The sequence below is a fragment of the Pelodiscus sinensis genome, chromosome 32, assembly GCF_052426305.1.
Source record: "Pelodiscus sinensis isolate ZL-2025 chromosome 32, ASM5242630v1, whole genome shotgun sequence".
NCBI lineage: Eukaryota > Metazoa > Chordata > Testudines > Trionychidae > Pelodiscus > Pelodiscus sinensis.
In genome coordinates, this window is record NC_143083.1 from 11804425 (window position 1) to 11824468 (window position 20044).

At 54.6% G+C, this 20044-nt stretch overlaps 1 long non-coding RNA gene across 1 annotated transcript; it reads left to right on the forward strand.

Moving 5' to 3' along the window:
- The first annotated feature begins 96 nt into the window (after positions 1–96).
- LOC149520894 (uncharacterized) lies at positions 97–12622 on the forward strand. Its single transcript, XR_016348191.1, has 3 exons — positions 97–440; positions 10449–10572; positions 11615–12622. It is a non-coding gene; the product is annotated as an uncharacterized LOC149520894 (long non-coding RNA).
- Positions 12623–20044: the final 7422 nt, after the last annotated feature.

Here is a 20044-nt window from a genome sequence, read left to right on the forward strand (position 1 = left end):
CCGCCCCCATGAGGGTGGGGGGGGGGGCAGAAATTTGCAAACCCGAAGTCAGAAGAGATTCTCCACTATTTCCCTCAGCCCCCAGCCCCCCCTTGTCTCTGGGTGGCTGCAGAGCAAATGAAAGGGGTGTGGGAGAAAGCCCCCCCCATCTCCCTGTGACATTTCCTGTTACTCAATCAGCGCCTTGCAAAAGATCAACGGTGACTCACCGCTGTAAATACCTACCCGCTCGGGGCGGGATCTTTGTGCGTGGCTCGCAGCCTTTCCCTGCGGGCAGAGCCAGACCCCTGGAACCGCGGGCGAGCGGCTTTGGAGAGCTGGGGAGCAGCCTCCCAGCAAAACGCCCTGCAGCTCCCTGGACGGATGGTTTCCGGGTGCCCCGCCCTGCCCATCCACCCCCGAGGCTTGGAAGGGAGACACATTCCCGGCGAGAGAGGAAGGTGAGTAATGAACTCTCCACGCGGCTGGCCTGGCTCCCCGGGACAGGAACTGGGATTAGCCCCCGCCCGGGCGCCTGGAGCGCTGCGCTCCCACGTGTGCGCCTGGCAGCCGGTGTCCCGGCCTCACCCTGTCCCCAGCCCTCGCCTGGCTGCGGTGGCTCCGCCTTCCAGTCGGCGGGGGGGGGGGGGGGGGCTGGGGGGGCTTGTCTGGCCAAAAGGAAAGCCTCGGGCCTTGGCCCCCGCCTGCAAAAATTCATAACAGGCCTCAGTAGGTCAGGCCAAAGGTCCATCTAGCCCAGTGACCAATGTCAGGTGCCCAGGAGGGAGTGAACAGAACAGGGACTCCTCAAGTGATCCCTCCCCTGTAGCAAGAAGAGATTAGGGGCACCCTCCCTGCCCAACCTGGCTAATAGCCATTGCTGGACCTAGCCACGAATTTATCTAGCTCTTTTTAGAAGTCTTGGACTTCACAACATCCTCTGGCGAGGAGTTCCACAGGTTAACTCTGCAGTTGTGTGAATACTTCCTTTTGTTGGCTTTAAACCTGCTGCCTATTCATTTCATTTGATGACCCTCTAGTTCTTGTGCTTTGAGAAGGAGTCAACAACACTTCCTTATGTTCTTTCTCCACACCAGTCATGATTTCATAGCCCTCAGTCATTTCCAACATTCCCTCTAATTTTGTCCCCAGTCATGTGCGGTATAAATTTTGTTATGTGCACCAAGACATGAGCGGATGTGCACCACCAAGATACATACATGCTATGGGCACTGTGGTGCTCTGCTAATCAGCTGGGCAGCATTGCAATCTCTCTTGGGTGGCCACCCGAGCACTCAGTTTACAGGGTCATATCCCCCTTACTCGTCACCTTTCCGAGATGAAATTTCCAGTCTTATTAATCTCTCCTCATATTGGCAGCCGTTCTATATCCCTTTCCTGAACCTCTTCCAAGAGCAAGATATCTGTTTTGAGACAAGGCGACCACATCTAGACATAGTGTTCAAGATGGGGCGTCCCATGGATTTATACAGCGGCAATATGATGTGTGCTGTTTTATTATCTATTCCTTTCTTCACAACTCCCAACAGTCCATCGGCTTGATTAACTGCCTGGTACATTGAACGGATGAGTTCATCGATCTATTCACTCAAAATCTCATTTTGTTGCCCAGTCACCCAGTTGTGCACGATCCTTGGGAAGTTCTCTGCAGTCTGTCTGGGTCTGAACTATTTTGAATGTTTGTTCCTGTTGCTCTTGTCCTTCCCTAATTAATAACTGTCCAAGGTCAGGAGCTGCATGTTTTCCTATAGCCACAAAGTTTCCAGGGCCCCGTGTGCTCAGAGCTGTACACACAAGGAACAAAGGGTTTCACCTCACACAGGGTGCCAATTTAACAAAGATCAACCAATAAATCAGGTACTTGCCAGGCGCTCTTCACAGCTTGGGGGGAGTCAGTTTTCTTCCCCTGACCACATTTTCTGGAATATTTTGTGTGTTTTTGTCCCCTTCCCCCTGCCGCTAAAATGAAAATAAATTTGTTTTAAATATGGGGGAGGGATTTTGACACCTACAAGAATTTGGGGTTTTCAGTGACCCCCCCAATTCAATAAAAAACCAGACATTTAACTGAAAATGCAAGTTTTCCATCAAAGAAACTCTTACTTCCATGTATCTGTGCCTTCTATCTGCACTAACACATTTACGCAGTGTTCCTCGGGTCCTTAAGAAGGGGCTCAGGGCAGGGAGCTAGGGTTGGGGGGGTGCAGGAGTCAGGGTTGGGGGGGATGAAGAGGGGCTCTGGAGAACCACCCCCCCTCCATTAGTTTTGTACCAGGACTGCTTGCTCTTCCCTTTTCTGTCCCTGTCAGGGAGCGAGAGCAAAGTGCATAACGCACCTGCCCGCTGCACTCTCCGGCCAGAGTGAGGAATGCAGCAAACTGCACTTTCCCCTCGCCCCCTGACAAGGGGGAACAACCTCCCCAACTCCTTTCTAAAGTGCACCTGGGGCGTGGGAGGTTTGGAGCTGAGCCAGTCCCAGATGTGGGGGAGGGGAGTGCCCTCAGTCCCAGATGGGGAATGCCCCTAGCCAGCCCCTGTCACCTGCCAGGTGATCCTGTCTCTTTTTTTCTGAATGGTTTTATGAGAACCAATCCCATTCCGGGCACAGCCAATTGTTCTGGCACAACCCACCCCCGACCTTGCTTTAAGTTATAAGAGGGAGTTGTATAACAAATTCGGTGGCCCTAGCTGTCGCCGTTTGGGAGGAGTTCTTGAACAGACAGACAGACAGACACACTCACTCTCTCAAATATTGAGTAGAGAGCGGAAGGCAACAATGGGTCCATCTAAGCAAAATCAATATAAGCAAGGTTTAGCTGGAAGTAAGAGTGGCCAGAGGCTGTTTAAGGCGATTGATTTAAAAGACATCCTATGTTAAACTGGTGCAACTGTGTGTGTGGACTGGGTCCAATAAGCCCGCCCCTCCCCCCACAGCTCCCAGGCCAGGTGTTCCGCAGTAGATCCGTCAAGACGGCCAGCCAGAGGTCACATCCAATTAAGGATTGAACAAGACAGAGAATATGCTTCTTCCAGACAGAAATTGGCCTTTTAATGATCTGTCCGGGACCTAAACATCGCTGGGCTGCCGACTGCTCTATACAAATATAAATAAACAATGGTAGTCTTGGCAAGTCGGTTGTTTTTGCTCACAGCAGAATTTTCAGTCTTGCTCTTCTGCAGCCACCTTCATTCTGAATGCCCCCAATTTAATCACAGCACCTTCCATTACATCAAAAGCTACCAAACTCATTTGGTGCAAAGGGCCCTACCCAATGGCGTGTGCCCATATACTTAAAGAGCATATCACACTGTGCACGCAAGGAATAAAGTTGGACCGGCAGCCTTCATTCTGGCTTTCCTAACTTGGTTCCCTTTGCAACCTTCAGGTTCTTTAATGTAACTTTTGGAGAGGTAATTTCCTCGTTAAACAAAATGTTAACACTGAAAGAAAAAAATCCCACTTTCCGGAGGACCCCCATCAGTGTTCCCTGTAAGCTGTGTGCTTGGGTGGCCACCCAGGAGAGACTCATATGCTGCCCAGCTGATGAGCAGAGCGCCCACAGCGTGCACAGCTGGCAACATCTGTTTCTCCAGGTGGTGCACATCTGCACATGACAAGATTTATTCGCACATGGGTGGAAAAAAACGAGAGGGAACACTGATGCCTCCATCCACACACACAGTTGTGATCTGTAGAGGTACCTGCACGTACCGCTGCTGCTTGTACTACTGGAGCAGGGGTGGGCGAAAGGGCCTCCATGGGCCGGATGCGGCCCGCCAGGTGGTTGGATCGGGCCCGCAGAGGCCCTGCTGTTCCCCCGCCCCCCAGGCCAATCAGGGCCTGGGAGTAGGGGAGCTGCATGAAGCTTCCTTCTCCCTGCCTGGCCTGCAAGGAGCCCGCGGCACTTCAAAGTGCCACGTGCTCCTTGCAGGGTAGAAGGAGGCTTCCTATGCTCCCCTGCCCCCAGGCCCTGATTGGTCTGGGGTGGGGGAGCATGCTAAGACTCTTCCAGGGCATGGGTGCCTAGATGAAGGGGGGGCAAAGAGGCTCCCCATTGGTCTGGGGGTGGGGTGGCCACGCCCCTTCCCATTTAGACCCCTCCCCCTTCCTGTTTAGGCCCCGCCCCTTCCAGGGTGGCCCAGGGCTACTTCAAAAATTTGACTTAAAAAATTATTGCCCACCCCGGTACTGGAGGGGTAGTAGTACTGGCCCAGTAGAAGCGGCTTGTCTTCACAAATTCTTCTACCCCGGCTCCCCGACCCCGAGACTCTCCCTGCCCCTTCACCTGCTGCTACCCTATTGGGCTTTGTTGCCTGCTCCTGCCCCCCACTTTGTATCTTCCCTCTTCATCCCCCCTCTGCATTCCAGTCAAGCTGCTCTTCCTCCTCCGGAAGGTGGCCTGGGCCCAGCAGGTGGGTAATGGAGAGCCCAGGAGAGACAGGCTGTGGCTCTCACGTCTGGTGCCTGCTGCAGCCCCACAGGGTGGCAAAGAGTCATCGCAGGGCCAGTCCTGCCCATGCTCAGTCACTTGGCGCGCAGGGCACATATGCAATCCAGCTCCCGGCCGGCGCAGGGGGAGAACAGAGCATGCTCAGTGCGGACAGAAACATCCGCCAATTTAGCTACCAAACTCTAACTAGCCCCACGTGCGATTTTCCAAAGGCCAAATTTGGGTGAATTTTCAGTGTTGCGAAAAGGCACCATCCTGGCTCCTGAGTGGTCTCCCTTGGCAGATTTCAAGTCCTTGCTCCAGAGCACGAAGGTGCTCAGGCGTCTTAATGAAGCATTTTGGCCAATTTTTTTAACATGGACAAAACCATGCTTTTCCCGCTAGCCTCATGCTCAGAAACGTCTGCACCGCGTTAGCTGAAATTTCCCCCACCGTGTCAGTCTGAGGCTATGTCCAGACTGCAGGCTTCTTTCGGAAGAAGCTTTTCTGGAAGAGCTCTTCTGGAAAAACTTCTTTCGAAAGAGAGCATCCACACAGCAGAACATAAGAATGGCCATACTGGGTCAGACCAAAGGTCCTTCTAGCCCAGTATCCTGTCTGCCGACAGTGGCCAGCACCAGGTGCCCCAGAGAAGGTGGACCGAAGACAATGATCAAGCGAGTTGTCTCCTGCCATCTCTCTCCAGCCTCTGATACAAACAGAGGCCAAAGACACCATTTTATCCCCTGGCTAATAGCCTTTTATGGACCTAACCTCCATGAAATTATCTAGCTTCTCTTTAAACTCTATTATAGTCCTAGCCTTCACAGCCTCCTCTGGCAAGGAGTTCCACAGGTTGACTCCACGCTGTGTGAAGAAGATCTTTCTTTTATTAGTTTTAAACCTGCTACCCATTAATTTCATTTGGTGTCCTCTAGTTCTTCTATTTAGGGAACTAATAAATAACTTTTCTTTATCAGCCCTCTCCACACGACTCATGATTTTATAGACCTCTATCCTATCCCCCCTCAGTCGCCTCTTTTCTAAACTGAAAAGTCCCAGTCGCTTTAACCTCTCCTCATATGGGACCCGTTCCAAACCCCTAATCATTTTAGTTGCCCTTTTCTGAACCCTTTCCAAGGCCAAAATATCTTTTTTGAGGTGAGGAGACCACATCTGAACACAGTATTCAAGATGTGGGCGTACCATAGTTTTATACAGGGGCAGTAAGATATTCTGGGTCTTATTTTCTATCCCTTTCCTAATAATTCCTAGCATCCTATTTGCCTTTTTGACCGCCGCTGCACACTGCGTGGAAGTTTTCAGAGAACTGTCCATGATAACTCCAAGATCTCTTTCCTGATTTGTCGTAGGCAAATTAGCCCCCATCATACTGTACGTAGAGTTGGGGTTATTTTTCCCAAAGTGCATTACTTTACACAAGCGCAACAAAAAAGCGATGTGCTTTCTTGAAAGAGAACGTCCATATTGATTGGACGCTATCTCGTATTTAAGTTGCGATTACTTGGCAATTACTTGTGGATGGAATGGCCACCAGGGCACCCGTACTTTTTCCTGGAGGCCTCTCCTTTTGAAAGAACTCCCTCTTCAGCGTCCACGCATGCCTTTTTCCAAAAAAGCTTTTTCCAAAAAAGGCTTCTTCCTCGTAGAATGAGGTTTGCCGCCGTCAGAAAAACCCCTCCGTTCTTTTGACTTTCTGTCAAAAGAACTCAATGGCAGTGTGAACGCAAGTATTGTTTTTCTGGAAAAACATTGCAGGGTAGACTCACCCTGAGGGAGACACCCAGCCTGGCAAATTTTAGCCCTCGCCCCGCCTTAAAGTTTGGCAAAGTTATCAGCAATGGAAAACAGGGGCTTATAATGGAAAGTATCAGGCGCCATTACTTATAGGTGGTGCTAAGAGCTGTACAGATAATGCAGTAACAGACCCCCCTCCCCCCCAAAAAAGATCCCATCATGTTTCATTGCTCTGAATAAAGTGCTGTCTTCCATCTCTGCTGAAAAGCATCCGCCTCTGGCGTGAAACACAGGAAAAGAAGCAAAACAGGATTGTTCTCCTTGGGCGCTCAGATGGAATCATAGAAATGTAGGATGGGAAGGGACCATGAAAGGTCAGCTAGTCTAGCCCCCGCGCTGAGGCAGAGTTGTGTCTTACCTGGCACAGGATTTCCCATTCTTTTTGGTACTTTGGACTAGCTTGCTACCTACCTAAACTGTGTCAGGGAGATCACAGGGGCTGGTAGCAGTTTACAGACTGGTCATTGGGACACACGGATGTAGACCATCCCTGACAGGTGTTTGTTTAACCTGTTCTTAAAAAACCTCCAATTCCTCTAGGTAATTTGTAGTTTAGGGAGTTTTTCCTGACTTAACCCTCACTGCAATTTCAGCCCATTACTTGTTGTCCTGTCCTCAGTGGCAAAGGAGAACAATTAATCACCATCCGCTTTATAACAACCTTTGATATAACTGAAGACTGTTATCACGTTCCCCCCTCCGTCTTCTCTTCTCCAGACTCAACAAACCCAGGCTACGTCTACACTGGCATGATTTTCCGAAAATGCTTTTAACGGAAAAGTTTTCTGTTAAAAGCATTTTCGGAAAAATCGTGGCTAGATTGGCAGGATGCTTTTCCACAAAAACACTTTTTGCGGAAAAGCATCTGTGGCCAATTTAGACACAGTTTTCCGCAAAAAAGCCCTGATTGCCATTTTCGCAATCGGGGCTTTTTTGAGGAAAACAGTACTGTGCTGTTTACACTGGCCCTCTTGCGCAAATGATTTGCACAAGAGGGCTTTTGCCCAAACGGCAGCAGCACAGTATTTCCGCAAGAACACTGACGATCTTACATGAGATCGTCAGTGTTCTTGCAGAAATTCAAACGGCCAGTGTAGACAGCTGGCAAGTTTTTCCGGAAAATCAGATGATTTTGCGGAAAAACTTGCCAGTCTAGACACAGCCCCAGTGTTTTCAACTTTCCCTCATTGGTCAGCTTTTCTAGGCCTCTCACGATCAGTTTCACACGTGCAGAATGGGAAGCGACTGTCTAGGAGGGAGTACTGCAGAAAGCGATTTAGGGGTCATAGTGGACCACAAGCTAAATATGGGTCAACAGTGTGATGCTCTTGAAAGAAAAGCAAACATGATTCTGGGCTGCATTAACAGGAGTGTTGTGAGCAAGACACGAGAAGTCATTCTTCCCCTCTGCTCTGTGCTAATTTGGCCTCAGTTGGAGTTTTGTGTCCAGTTCTGGGCATCCCCTTTCAAGAAAGAGGTGGAAAAATTGGAGAGGGTCCAGAGAGGAGCACCAAGAATGATGAAAGGTCTAGAGAACATGAGCTATGAGGGAAGACTGAAAGAACTGGGCTTGTTTAGTTTGGAAAGGAGAAGACTGAGAGGGGGACATGAGAGCGTATCCAAAAGGGTGTCACAAGGAGGAGGGAGAAAATGATTCTCTTTGGCCTCTGGTGATAGGACAAGAAGCAATGGGCTTAAACTGCAGCAAGGGAGGTTTAGGTTGGACATTAGGAAAAACTTCCTAAATGTCAGTGGTTAAGCGCTGGAATAAATTGCCTAGGGAGGTTGTGGAATCTCCATCACTGGAGAGATTTAAGAGCAGGTTTGACAGACGCCTGTCAGGGATGGTCTAGAGACAGTGCTGGGTCCTGCCATAGGGGCAGGGGACTGGACTCGATGACCTCTCGAGGGCCCTTCCAGTCCTAGTGTTCTATGATTCCATGATTAAGAACATAAAAACAGCCAGACTGGGGTCAGACCAAAGGTCCACCCAGCCCAGATCCACTGCCGACAGGTCCACTGCCGACAGTGGCCAATCCCAGGTGCCCCAGAGGGAGGGAACACAGCAGGGAAATGTTGTTGCTCTCTTGTGGACTTTCTCCAGTTTGTCCCACATCCTTCCCCAAGTGCGGTGTCCCAAACTGGACACAATACAGGCAGTCCCCGAGTTACGCGGATCCGACTTATGTCGGATCCGCAGTTACGAACGGGGCCCTCCCTCTCCCTGGTCTCCAGCAGACCAGGGAGAGGAAGCAAAGCGGCGGAGCACGCGGGCAGCTGACAGCCGAGGCGCGTCTGGGCTGTCCACTGCCCGCGTGTGCCGCCGCTTTGCTCCCCGTCCCCCTGGTCTGCAGACCAGAGGGACGGGGAGCAAAGCAGAGCAAAGCCGCGGAGCCTGGGGTTCTTAAGTTGAATCTGTATGTAAGTCAGAACTGGCGTCCAGATTCAGCCGCTGTTGAAACTGATCAGTTTCAGCAGTGGCTGAATCTGGACGCCAGTTCCGACTTACATGCAGATTCAACTTAAGAACAAACCTACAGTCCCTATCTTGTACGTAACCCGGGGACTGCCTGTACTCCAGCTGAGGCTGCATCAATGCGGAGCAGAGCGACGGAATTACGTCTCATGTCTTGCTTCCAGCTTGGCTGCTAATACAGCTCAAAAAAAGGTTTTGTTTTGTTTGTTTGTTTGTTTGCAACAGTGTTATATTGTTGACTCCGATTTACTTTGGGTACGTCTACAGAGCTACAGACGCTCCACTGCTGCTTTTTCGAAATAGCTTCTCCACCAGAAGGGGCAGATGAGGATTTTGCGGGGCCCAGGGCAGCACAATTTTGCAGGGCCCCCCTTTGACACGGTGATGAAGACATGGGGCTTCTTGAAGCACGGGGCCCGGGGTGGCCGCCCCGCTCGCCCTGCCCTATATCCGCCCCTGTCCACCAGGCTATTTGAAATAATTACTCCCCAGTGCTTCCTGGGTCTCTAAATCAAGGTAGCGTGTCCACATTAGGGGAGCCTCCCTCCGACTAATTTCTAGGCTTCCCTGTAGTGTAGACGCACTATTTCGAAATAAGCTATTTCGGAGTATTTATTCCGGAATAGTTTATTCTGAAATAATCATGCAATGTAGACATAGCCTTTGTGACCTGTTAGAAGCCCCAGATCCATTTCTGCAATGCTCCTTCCTAGGCAGGCATTTCCCTTGTTATATTTGTACAGTTACTTAGTCCTTCCTAAGTGGAATAGTTTGCATTTGTCTGTATTGAATTTCATCCTCTTTATTTTAGACCACTCCTCCAACTTGTCCGGATCATTTTGCCTTCTAATCCTGGCTTCCAAAGCCCTTGCAATAGCTGGGTATTTTGTCCATCAGGGTGCTTTCTGGGCCATTATCCAAATCATTTATGGAGACACTGAACAGAACCAGACCCAGGACAGACCCAGATGATAACCCCTCAATCTCTCCTTCCAGCTTAGTTGTGAACCGCTGATAACTATTCTCTGAGTGCAGAAGGATGAATGTAGTTACCTAAATTGATAGATCCTTTGGGCTAACTCCTCTTGGCATGGAAAAAAAGGGCAGTGGGGTTTTTATTAATCACAGATTTTCAGGATCCTGGATTCTTTTTTAATCTCATCTAGATCACACCGAACCGTTACATAAGAATGGCCGTACCAGGTCAGACCAAAGGTCCATCTAGTCTTCCGACAGTGGCCAATGCTAGGTGCTCCCAGAGGGAATGAACAGAAGAGGGAATAATCAAGCGATCCCAACGCTGTCACCCACTCCCAACCTCTGACAAGTTAGGGACACTATCCCTGCCCAGCCTGGCTGATAGACATCGATGGGCCTATCCTCCATGAATTTATCTAGCTCTTTTTTGAATGCTGTTAAATCCCTGGTCTTCACCACATCCTCTGGCGAGGAGTTCCACAGGTTGACTATGAGTTGCATGAAGGAAAACTTCCTTTTCTTTGTTTCAAGCTTTGTCTGTAGACAGACGCCAGTGTAGCTCAGCATGAAAGAGGATGCAGGGCGGACCCCTCACCAGAAAATCACATGAACACACGGCTGCTTGTCCTAAGCGAAGAACAATGAGCAAAGCTATGGAGATAGAATGGGAAGCCACCATGCTGGAATGTTATGGGATCCCGTCCCGGTCTGGGAATGCTGATGGAAACCTGCTCTCTGACACCTAGGCATCGGCTGCTGTTGACCAGAAAAGTGTGGAAATTCACGGCTCCTGCAAGGAAATTTCAGCCGGAAGTCAAGTCTGGGGTCTTCCTGGTGGCCTCCATAGACTGGAGCGGCCACGGGTAAAGGGTGAGTTATAAAACCCAGATGCTTGCGAATGGAACACGAGGGCGTGGGCAGCCGGAGGGAGGATCCGTTCCTGGTGGCAGGACGGAGCGTGCCGGCAGCAACCTGGAGGAAACGACCAGGGGGCGTGGAGTGGGACTGGCCAATCAAACAACACGTTCCTGGCGGTTCCCACCCATCCCTCCTCGAGAGGGACCAGCAGGCCGTGCCCTAGATGCTTGTGTGCACTGTGGTCCCCAACCAATGCCAGGGCCCCTTTACTCTACGCCCACACAGCATGAGGCCTTGGGGACCAGGAAGGACACGTGGAGGTGCCCTGCATTGTGGTAAAGGCAGATTCCTCTGGGTAAAGCAGGGGACCCGCCCAGCCGCCGACCCTCTGGGGTTTTATAGCCTGGAAGGATTTCTCTTCCTGCACAGAAAACTCGGCCGGGTGTCAAAGCACAAAACGCAGCATCCCTCCCCTCCCTCCCCCCCCGCACGAAAAGCAGGGCCAGTAGGAGAGCGAACGTCTGTGGCAGAGCAGGTGCTGGCTGCCAGTGAATAATGACAGAAGCTGCAGCAGGCAGCGGAGGGACAGAGGGCCCGGCAGGGTCAGGCCCTCGGAGACGCAGGGAGAGGCCGGGAGACAAAGGTGGCCCAGAGAGAGTGCCCTTTCCCACTTGCTCTGAGTCAGCGCGTCTGCCCGAAACCAGATGTGGTTAGTCTCCCCCTTTGATGGTGACCTTTAACGCGCTGACTCCATGGACGCGCTGTCCTGCCCACGGCCTGGCACAGCCGGCCATGGCTCACCAGGCGCTAAGAAAAGGAGCGACGCAGAGCAGTGGACAGGCGGGGGGATGCGGGGGAGGGACAGTTATTCAGCACCAGCATGAAGCATGATTGAAGCTGGGGGAACAGGCTGAGCGGCTTTGCACAGAGCATCCTGCCCACGGGGGAACAGCTGCAGCCATCCCTAGAAGTCACCTTCCACTCCCTGTGGCCCTGTTTACTGTGTGTGTTACGGCCGTGCCTGGCAAGGTTCCCTCTCCTCTCCCCCATGCAGAATAAATTTTGTTCTGTGCACCGAGGCAGGTGAGGATGTGCACCACCAGTAGAAATGCAGGCTGTTGGTTGTGGGCACTCTGCTTCATCAGCCGGGCGGCACCGGAATCTCTCCTGGGTAGCCACCTAAGCGCTCAGCTTACAGGGAGCACTGGGGCCTGGAGGCCCCACCCCACTGTGCAAGGTGTTGCACAAAGAGAAGACACAGCCGGATGGAACCGTGTGCGGGAGAAGCCTGGGACACAGCTGGGTCCCCCCCAGTACGATCAGCTCTGAAGGGCAGACAGGACAGTCCCCACGGGGTGGGAAACCACATGGGCCAGCTTGTGTCTGCCTCCCCTACTCTGCCAGTGCTTTAACCGTCTCTCCTCTGGGCCTGTGTGACCGATCACACCCGTGCGGAATGGGAGCCGCGTTGTAAGGCTGGCAGGCCCTGAACGTGGCTTGGGCGACTCCGTCGGACCCAGGAGCTGGTGGGGGCCGAATTGCCTGGGGCAAAAAACCTGGTTCCTGGATCAGTGCTCCTTGGATTTGGTCCACCCGCATTGTCCCTTCCCTTTGCACCTGGTGCACCCTCAGCTCCGGGTTCTGCAGATGGCTCTTGAGTTAATCTAATTACTGGATTGCCCAGCCACTAAAATCCTCGGGTAGCGAGCGTAGCTGGCTCCAAAACTCCGGTGTAAAAAGCCCCAGAAGAAAGCCCCAGCCGAGCCTGCAGTAAATCGCTGCCTATTCCTCTCCGCATCCTTTTTAAAGCGACCTAGGGGAAAAATAAAGATGCTAGAAATGCAAAGAATCCAGCCGTCAGGCTTTCCCTTATATTCTTCCCCGGTAACATTTCCACGCTAATGGGTAATTTACAACCCGCTTAACCCCTTCCGCGCGACTGACGACAGCCTGCTCGGCTCGGGGCAACGCGCTTTGAAAAAAGCCAGCCCTGGCGTGTGACTAGCATGGGCAGCTCATTCCAGAGAGCGCCGGGGGCGGGCGAGGGAGGGATGGATCGGCTTGCTAATTTCAGGCAGGGAAAAAAGGTGGCCAAGGTGGAGTGGGCGAGCGGCGGGTTCTCTGGAGGTCCCTTGGAAGGCCAGGGAGGGTCCAGACGGGAGGGGAGATGTGTCTCACCCGATGTCCCAAGCGCCGCTTTGGTGGAAGGGTAGATTTTGGCCACAGACCCAAAACCTCATTGGCTCAGGTGTGTTCACCCCTTCCGGGCCCCAGGGCTGCGAGTTCCCTGTTGTGCATGGGCCTCCCCTGGCCGAGGTATTCAGGTAACCATGTGCACCAAGGGAGCGGCCCCTGGAAGGAACCAAGGAGGACCCCACGTGCTGCTTGGCGATGGTGGTTGCGTCATCGGCTTAGAGGCGCCAGTCGGGAGCCGGGGCCGTTTGTGAGCAAGGCAAGAGGCAGCACCGGGAGTTATTGACAAGGGGAGGGAGGGCACGCGGGGGGGGGTGATGGTCGGGTGTAAATATTTGCCAACTGGAATAGGATTGCCAGGGGAAGCTTTTCCCATAAAACGCCGGTGAATTTAGTGGTCGGCTATGACGTTGAGCTGACAACCCAGGCATGGTGCAGGCAGGCGCGATGCAGCTTTCCCCACACCCAGCTCTGCCAACACATTTCAGTCCTGACCCGCACACACACGTTCCCCCCAACTCCCCCCCTCCCCGGCTTTTCCCAGTCCTGGGCCCCACACAGCTCTGCCAGCCTTCCACACACCCCACCATGCCCTCCGGCACGCCAGCCCTTCCACGCCCCGTCAGCCTGATCTCCAGCGCCCCTTCTTCTCCGGGGCAGGCGCCCCAGGCAGCTCGGCTGCGGCGTCTTGGGCCCGGCCTGGGTTTCTCCGGAGCCGGTTGAAAGCTGTGGGGAGGTTTTGGGGCTAGGCAGCGCATGAGGCTGAATGGAGCATTTTTGTCTTTTGACCACAGTGTCGGGCGGAGGGGGGGAGTCGCGCCGCCTGCACCCGTTCCCATGGAGGCGGCAGATGGTGCCAGCCATGGGGCCTCTGTCCACTGCCAGTGCCGATGCCGGAAATCCCTTCCCAGGGGCCAGTGCTGTGGCAAAGCAGGCAGGTTCCCCTGCAGTGGGGGCGGCTCTAACGGAGGGCCATGGGCCTGAATCCCCAGCTGGTGCAACTGACGCGCCAATGAAGCAGCTGAGAGCGGTTCCGGGGGCAGTCGCCAGGTCGTGGGCTAAGGAGAGACACTTGAGCGGCATGTGTGCTGCCGGGCGAGCTCTGGACATGCTCCGTGCGCCCCGCGTGGGCGGGGGGTTTTGGCCGAAGCAAGCCTGGGATGCAGCGTTCTCTCTGCAAAGTGCACCCCATCATAATCCCCCCCCCCCACTTCCTTGCATGCCAAGGGCTTGGCACACGCATGGGGCAGCGCGTCTGACCCGGGCAGGGCTGCGCCTTGGCCGGCTCCGGGGGATCCGCAGGCTTTGCCAGTGAGATCAGCGTGAGCGAGCAGCGGCAGCGCCGGGCAGCCCGGGACGCTGCCGAAACCCTAGCTGTCAAGCATGTGACTCCGCGCCCAGCGTGATTTACGGTGACGGCTCCCAATCTATTCAATTTACTTCGACATTACTCACCCCGTGCGAGACACGGAGGCCGAGGGCCTGGACCACGGCCAGCAGGAGGGGGGGCGGAGCGGGGGACGAATCGGCGGCGCAAAGCAGCTTTTCACCCCGGCCCAGTTTTATTAAGTAGAAAGGGGCAGCACATGCCACCCCGCCCTTTGGCCTGGCTCTGTCCCCAGAGCTCAGATCCTCTTCCAGTGTCAATCCGGGCCACTCCACCCCTTTCCGGAGGGCACGGGGTGAACAGAGCTCCCCTCCCCCTCCGCACCCTGGCTTAGGGAAGCCGCACTCCCCTTCCTCCCCCGCGGGTGGGTGGGGGGAGAGGTCTGCCCCACTTCTGCTGGGATCTGCTGGGACTGCCGGCCACGCCGCCCCAGGCCTGCTGAGAATCCTGCCCCATGTGTTCCCCATTAGGGGTGTGAGGCTATCAAAGCCCGTCAGCAGCTCCAAGCAGGCTTTGGGGTGCGGCAATAAATAACCCTAATGAATGAAGCAGCGACAGCCAGCGGGGCAGCCCTGCCTCGCCTGCCCGAGATTGACATCAGGATGGGGGTGGGGGTGGGGGGCTGGCGGGGATTCTTCCTCCTGCCTTTACAAAAACAACAGCCCCCAGCCCCGGGAAATAAAAGCGATAAATCTAGCCTGTCAGGAAAGGCCCCAGGCTGGGTATCTTTGCTTGGGGACATCCCTCGCCTAGGAACCGGTCTGGCTCGGTGGCTGCTCCGCGTGTAACGAAATACGCCTCCCGCCGGCCAGCTCCGCCCCCAGGCTGCGCACGGCCGCTCGGCGGAACCGGATGGCTCCGAGCAGCAGCGCTGGGCCAGAAATCGTGGGGCTCCTCGAAGAGCGGGGGCAGCGAGTCTCCTTCCGTCTTGGCCACATGGGTTCCTTCCACGCTCCCCTCCCTTGCCGGCCCAGCCCCCCCATTTGGCAAGCGGGGGAGCATCAGCCTGGCGGCTCCCTCCAGATGGGCTCAAGAAGGGTTTGTGGAGCCCTGCAAAGAGCCACAAAGCTGGGCCCAACCTCAGACCAGCTGAGCGCTTTACAGCGTCTCCAGGTGGCGGGGGGCAGGAGTTCAGAACCTAACTGGCCAGGTTGGCTGCCCAGGCTGCTGCTCTTCCTGTGTCCTGGGCTGCTGGTTTCCATCAGAAGATGCTCATTAGTCTCGTCTATGGGACGGGGATTCAGACGCGCCCGAACGTTCACTCCTCCCTTCAGGGAATTCCCTGGGCTCCCCAGCTGCCTTCTCTCCTTTCCAGGGCTCAGAGATGCTGAGTGCGTGCAGCGCCCCACGATTTCAACCCCCCCACGGCACCTCTGAGAATCAGGCCCAGGATGGGCCCCTGAAAACCGAGGAGCCCAGAATCAGGGCCCACCCTTGAACAGCTGGGTCTAGGCCCAAAGTCCCAGAGTGTGTTAGGGTCGGCGCTGGCAGCAGAACCCAGACGTCCTGACAGGGGCAGATAACCGTTTTGAGGGGCCCCGGGCAGCATAATTCCGCGGGGCCTCCCCTTTGCCACGGCGCATGCGCGGGGCTTTCTGAAGCGCGGGGCTCGGGGCGGCTGCCCCGTTCGCCCTGCCCTATATCCACCTCTGCATCCTGACTCAGGCCCTAATCATTAGAGCCACACTTTCTTCTGGAGCAGGAGCAGGGCCCAAGGTCATGTAGTGAGTCAGTGGCAGAGATGAGAATGCCCCTTCCCCTCCCCAGGAGTCCTGTCTCTCAGTCCCGCTGCTGTAGCCACAAGATGAACTGAAATTCTCCCCTGCAGGAGGAGGATGGGCTGGTTAAAAGGCCCACCCATGCTCACTGAAAGGGGTCCCTGGGAAGCTTGGGTGCCAGGGCCCATAATCCCCGAGGACCCCAAGCAGATCCACTCCACAGGCTCCATGCAGTCACTAAGGTAATAGCTCTGGCTGGAGGCATGGCACATACCAAAGGTGCTTTCTGATTGGCTGCCAGTGGTGTCCGTGTCATCAATGGGTGTTGGTGCCTCTTTCTGACTGGCCGCCAGTGATGTCACAGCCGTGTCATCAATGGGCCTAAGCGCCACTTTCCAACTGGCCACAAGCGATGTCACAGCCGTGCTGCTGATGCCCAGGAAACTCCTGCATCTGGTGTCTTTCCCCTTTGCAGAGTCCGTCTCGTGCCAGGCCTCAGATGTTCCTCGTCATTAACTGCTCTTCTTGGGTGGTGGAAGCACGCAGGCCCCCCGCCCGATGCCTGGTATAATCGCCCGGGAATGCATGGCCCCCCCAGGCTCTCCCCACTCCAGTACGACCTGGCTCAATTAGCTGCTGCATCTCACACCATGGAGAAGAAGCAGCTGGTCACCCGGACTCCCTTTGAACATGGGGGATGTGCTGCAGTGGCAGCCAGCTCTCCGAATCTGCCAGGGCCTGGCTCTTCTCTGCTCCAGCCCTGATGCTCTTTGCTCACCCAGTGTGTCTGCAGAGGCCTCAGGCCGCCTGGCTGGGTGTTGCAGGGTCTAGACCTGCCCTGCCAGGGCATGGACAGACCCCAGCAGGGTGTGAGTCTTAGCAAAAGGGACATACCATTTTCAGCTGGCTGGGCCAGTCAAAGAAGCACAAGGGGCTGCCATGGAGCGTGACTGAGTCTGGGTCAGGAGCAGTCTCCTTTTAATTTTTCTGGGGAATAAATTTTGGTTGGTGTGCCGAGACGTGTGGATGCGCACCACCCGTAGAAACACATGCTGCTGGCAGTGGGCGCGCTACTAATGAGTTGGCTCATCTCTCTTGGGTGGCCAGTGTCCATGTCACACAATCACCTCTCTGACCACAACGGACCCCGCCTGGCTCCCTCCCCAGCACCAAGGCCAAGCACTGAATGGGCTGCAGAGTTCGGGCAGCCTAGCCATGCTCGTGACGCCTGCACAGAGCAAGCGGAGCCGACTGTGTGGCTTCCACATGGACCAAACCCACACACCCGGGGGGGTGCAGAATGAGAAACACTGGCCCATCCCCTGGGGCCGATGTCTCCCCTGTGCCCGTGGATGGGCCAGCCTGGGAGAGCAGTGTCCAGCGTGGGTTCGATTCCATCCCTGCAGAGCACAGACACGCTCATTAGGGCTCGGCTCACTGCCGGCGGAGATCAAAGGCCGAATGCACAGAACAGCTCCCACGGTGCCCAGCCTCCTGCTGCCCCTTCACGAGTCTCTGACTTCCCATTTATTCTTCCTGATCACTTCCACCCTCTCAGAATGCCCGACCTGGCAGCTGGGTCTGGAAAGGCATGAGGCAGGCTGGCTGCCTTTTCCTACCCCCACCCCAGGCTACACGCACGGAGCAGGGACAGGTGAGGCATCGGCCTGGCAGAACGGTCCAGCTGCTGGCTTCTGGCTTCACTCTGCAGCCAACTAGCCTCCTGCTCTGGGCAGAGCTGCAGCTCCTCTGGGCCCTCTAGGCAACATGAATTTGCCAGAAGTAGGAGACTTTCTCCATGCCCGGGGATGGAGGGTGAGGAAGGACGTGGTCTGCACCCGCTGTCTGTCAGGACTAGACTGTCGCAGTATCTGAGGGAGAGAGGAAGCTGCTGCCAGGAAGAAAATGACTGGAAAGCAACTCACTGGTCCCTGCTAGTACCACCGTCCTCTCAGCCCTCGCTCACTCCAGCTGATCCACTGGAGATTTGGCTCCACCTGGGAAACGGATCCAGGCACTTCCCTAGGGCTCTTCCGTCCCAGGATCTCCTCCCTTCCGTCAGTAACACAACCGTCACGTAGTCTGGTAGCACTTTAAAGACGAACAAAACAGGGAGATGGTATCATGAGCTTTCACGGGCACAGCCCACGAAAGTTCATGATCCCATCTACATGTTTCGTTAGTCGATAAAGTGCGACAAGACTATTTGTGGTTTTTTAAGTTTATCCCGTACAGACTAACTCAGCTCCCCCCCTGAAACTTTTTTACAACCTTCACGGTGAGAATTGCACCGGCTGCTGAAATGCAGCCAGCTCTGGGGTGGAACGTGGCACCTACTGAACAGCACACAGCAACACCATTCTAGAATAGGAAGCCTATGTCTATCCGGCAGCATTATTTCGAAATAATATAGTCCCCGTCCATGCGGCAAGCAGCCATTGCGACATAATGTCGAGCTGGAGGACTTCTTACTCCTGTAACCCTCGTTGTCCGAGGAGGAAGGGCAGTTGGAGGAAGAGTGCTCCTTCTCGGCCTCCCTGCTGCACCAAAAGACACAATAAGCTATTTCGACCGCAGCTACGCAACGGACGTAGCTCAAGGGGCGTCGCCTCTGTCGGCATTAGCCCGGCTGCGTAGATGTGGCCGAAGTGAGAGCGAATATCGTTGGCCATTGCCCTTGCCATGAGCAGGGGAGGCAGCGTGGGATGAGCTAGGGCCCCAGTGGATTGGAACAGGCAATAATTACTCTTCTCCTTAGCTGCTTATAATGCTCACCAAGCTGGTGTGAATCCACGATGCCCCCCGCTGGTCATTTCGCTGATGCCACTTATTAGTTCACTAGGAACGTGCGGGATGTGCACTTCTGTGCGGCCTCTCGCCTGTGTCACTAGCAGGCTGGGAAAGGCCTGAGGCCGTAAGAGTTAATCACCAGAATCAATAGCCATCTAATCCAAAGGAGCAGCGCTAAACGCCTGACTCACGCCCCAGCGGTCAGTACTCTGTGCTCCTGCCTCCAACGCTTAGCCCTGGGCAGAGCCGCTTAGCAGAGCAAGGCAGCAGTGAACGAGTTTATGGGAAGCTGCCTCTGAGACGTCGGGATGCAAGATGCTGCTTCCCCCACTGGGTGCCGGGTGCTGCCCAGCTGCAGAGAGGTGCCTCCCTTAAAAGCCGCTGTGCAGCCATGGTGGGGAGCCTGGGGTCTAGCTGGCGTGACTGGTCCATGCAGGGATGTTGTACATGTGGCCAGTGATGCTATAACAGTGCGGGGCCTGTTATCTCAGTTCCACCCCACCGAGGGTGCGTCTACACTACATGGCTCCCTCGACGAAGCCATGTAGATTAGGCTGATCGGCAAAGGGAAATGAAGCCGTGATTTAAATAATCGCGGCTTCATTTAGATTTAAATGGCTGCCGCGCTGAGCCGACAAACAGCTGATCAGCTGTTTGTCGGCTCAGCGCGCTAGTCTGGAAGCTCCCGCGCCGGCCTGAAAGCCCTTTATCGACCTCCCTGTTATGCCTTGTAGGATGAGGTTTACCGGGGAGGTCGATAAAGGGCTTTCATGTTGGCAGGGGAGCATCCGGACTAGCCCGCTGAGCCGACAAACAGCTGGTCAGCTGTTTGTCGGCTCAGCATGGCAGCCATTTAAATTTAAATGAAGCCGCGATTATTTAAATTGCGGCTTCATTTCCCTTTGCCGAACAAACAAATCTACATGGCTCCGTCGACGGAGCCATGTTGTTTCGACGCACCCTAAGAGCCCAGAAAAGGTGCCTTCGCCCAAACCTCCCATTGTGCATCAGCTGGTGAAACTCCAGAGCTCTGTGCAAGATGATTGAGCCAGAACAGGCTCTCTCTGCTAACCCCAAGACTCCGCGACACCAGAGGGGCAGGTGGCCCTGACATCTTCTCTGCTACAGCAGTCCCTAAGAACATAGAAACATAAGAATGGCCACACTGGGTCAGACCAAAGGTCCATCTAGCCCAGTATCCTTTCTGCCGACAGTGGCCAATGCTAGGAGCCTCAGGAGAGAACAGAACAGGTAATCCTCATGCGATCCCTCCCCCGTCACCCATTTCCAGCCCCTGAAAAACAGAGGCTTGGGACACTGTTCCTCCTCATCCTGGCTAATAGCCATTGATGGACCTAACCTCCATGAATCTATCTTGCTCTTTTTTGAGCCCTGT